The sequence below is a fragment of the Macrosteles quadrilineatus genome, unplaced genomic scaffold, assembly GCF_028750875.1.
Source record: "Macrosteles quadrilineatus isolate MER2022 unplaced genomic scaffold, UCM_ALF_1.0 Scaffold_157__1_contigs__length_249275, whole genome shotgun sequence".
In the NCBI taxonomy this organism is placed as follows: Eukaryota; Metazoa; Arthropoda; class Insecta; order Hemiptera; family Cicadellidae; genus Macrosteles; species Macrosteles quadrilineatus.
In genome coordinates, this window is record NW_026542750.1 from 236176 (window position 1) to 239886 (window position 3711).

Below are 3711 nucleotides of genomic sequence, written 5' to 3' on the forward strand. Positions count from 1 at the left end.
ATAATAATATTATAGGAAGGATAATATACAAATAAATATATATAAATGTTTTTGATCATAATATAAATACATATTTTATAATATTTTTTTAATTATAATTATATATGAATGAACACTTTTTAATAATGTTTTTAATAATAATAATACATATATATTAATATTATAGTAAGGATAATATGCAATTAAATATTGACAGGTTTTTTTTTATCATAATATAAATACATATTTTATAATTTTTATATAACAATAATTATATATGAATGAACACTTTTTAATGATGTTTTTGTTATTAATAATACATATATAATAATATTATAGGAAGGATAATATACAAATAAATATATATAAATGTTTTTGATCATAATATAAATACATATTTAAAATATTTTTATAATAATAATTATATATGAATGAACACTTTTGAATAATGTTTTTGTTATTAATAATACATATATAATAATATTATAGGTAGGATAATATACAAATAAATATATATAAATGTTTTTGATCATAATATAAATACATATTTTATAATATTTTTATAATAATAATTATATATGAATGAACACTTTTTAATAATGTTTTTGTTATTAATAATACATATATAATAATATTATAGGAAGGATAATATGCAAATAAATATTCACAGGTTTTTTTATCATAATATAAATACATATTTTAAAGTGTTTTATAATAATAATAATATATGAACACTTTTTAGTAATGTTTTTGTAATTAATAATCCAAATATAATAATATTATAGAAACGATAATATGCAAATAAATATTGACAGGTTTTTTTGATCATAATATAAATACATAGTTTAAAGTTTTTTTATAATAATAATTATATATGAATGAACACTTTTTAGTAATGTTTTTGTAATTAATAATACAAATATAATAATATTATAGAAACGATAATATGCAAATAAATATTTACAGGTTTTTTTGATCATAATATAAATACATAGTTTAAAGTTTTTTTATAATAATAATTATATATGAATGAACACTTTTTAGTAATGTTTTTGTAATTAATAATACAAATATAATAATATTATAGAAACGATAATATGCAAATAAATATTGACAGGTTTTTTTGATCATAATATAAATACATAGTTTAAAGTTTTTTTATAATTATAATTTTATATGAATGAACACTTTTTAATAATGTTTTTGTTATGAATAATACATATATAATAATATTATAGGAAGGATAATATACAAATAAATATATATAAATGTTTTTGATCATAATATAAATACATATTTTATAATAATTTTATAATAATAATAATATATGAATGAACACTTTTTAATAATGTTTTTGTTATTAATAATACATATATAATAATATTATAGGAAGGATAATATACAAATAAATATATATATATGTTTTTGATCATAATATAAATACATATTTTATAATATTTTTATAATTATAATTATATATGAATGAACACTTTTTAATAATGTTTTTAATAATAATAATACATATATATTAATATTATAGTAAGGATAATATGCAAATAAATATTCACAGGTTTTTTTTTATCATAATATAAATACATATTTTAAAGTTTTTTATAATAATAATTATATATGAATGAACACTTTTTAGTAATGTTTTTGTAATTAATAATACAAATATAATAATATTATAGAAACGATGATATGAAAATAAATATTGACAGGTTTTTTTGATCATAATATAAATACATAGTTTAAAGTTTTTTTATAATTATAATTATATATGAATGAGCACTTTTTAATAATGTTTTTGTTATGAATAATACTTATATAATAATATTATAGTAAGGATAATATGCAATTAAATATTGACAGGTTTTTTTATCATAATATAAATACATATTTTATAATTTTTATATAAAAATAATTATATATGAATGAACACTTTTTAATGATGTTTTTGTTATTAATAATACATATATAATAATATTATAGGAAGGATAATATACAAATAAATATATATAAATGTTTTTGATCATAATATAAATACATATTTTATAATATTTTTAAAATAATAATTATATATGAATGAACACTTTTGAATCATGTTTTTGTTATTAATAATACATATATAATAATATTATAGGAAGGATAATATACAAATAAATATATATAAATGTTTTTGATAATAATATAAATACATATTTTATAATATTTTTATAATAATAATTATATATGAATGAACACTTTTTAATAATGTTTTTGTTATTAATAATACATATATAATAATATTATAGGAAGGATAATATGCAAATAAATATTCACAGGTTTTTTTATCATAATATAAATACATATTTTAAGGTTTTTTATAATAATAATAATATATGAATGAACACTTTTTAGTAATGTTTTTGTAATTAGTAATACAAATATAATAATATTATAGAAACGATAATATGCAAAAAAATATTGACAGGTTTTTTTGATCATAATATAAATACATAGTTTAAAGTTTTTTTATAATAATAATTATATATGAATGAACACTTTTTAGTAATGTTTTTGTAATTAATAATACAAATATAATAATATTATAGAAACGATAATATGCAAATAAATATTGACAGGTTTTTTTGATCATAATATAAATACATAGTTTAAAGTTTTTTTATAATTATAATTATATATGAATGAACACTTTTTAATAATGTTTTTGTTATGAATAATACATATATAATAATATTATAGGAAGGATAATATACAAATAAATATATATAAATGTTTTTGATCATAATATAAATACATATTTTATAATATTTTTATAATAATAATAATATATGAATGAACACTTTTTAATAATGTTTTTGTTATGAATAATACATATATAATAATATTATAGGAAGGATAATATACAAATAAATATATATAAATGTTTTTGATCATAATATAAATACATATTTTATAATATTTTTATAATAATAATTATATATGAATGAACACTTTTTAATAATGTTTTTGTTATTAATAATACATATATAATAATATTATAGGAAGGATAATATACAAATAAATATATATAAATGTTTTTGATCATAATATAAATACATATTTTATAATATTTTTATAATAATAATTATATATGAATGAACACTTTTTAATGATGTTTTTGTAATTAATAATACATATATAATAATATAATAGGAAGGATAATATGCAAATAAATATTCACAGTTTTTTTTTTTATCATAATATAAATACATATTTAAAAGTTTTTTATATTAATAATTATATATGAATGAACACTTTTTAGTAATGTTTTTGTAATTAATAATACAAATATAATAATATTATAGAAACGATAATATGAAAATAAATATTGACAGGTTTTTTTGATCATAATATAAATACATAGTTTAAAGTTTTTTTATAATTATAATTATATATGAATGAACACTTTTTAATAATGTTTTTGTTATGAATAATACATATATAATAATATTATAGGAAGGATAATATACAAATAAATATATAAAAATGTTTTTGATCATAATATAAATACATATTTTATAATATTTTTATAATTATAATTATATATGAATGAACACTTTTTAATGATGTTTTTGTAATTAATAATACATATATAATAATATTATAGGAAGGATAATATGCAATTAAATATTCACAGTTTTTTTTTATCATAATATAAATACATATTTAAAAGTTTTTTATAATAAT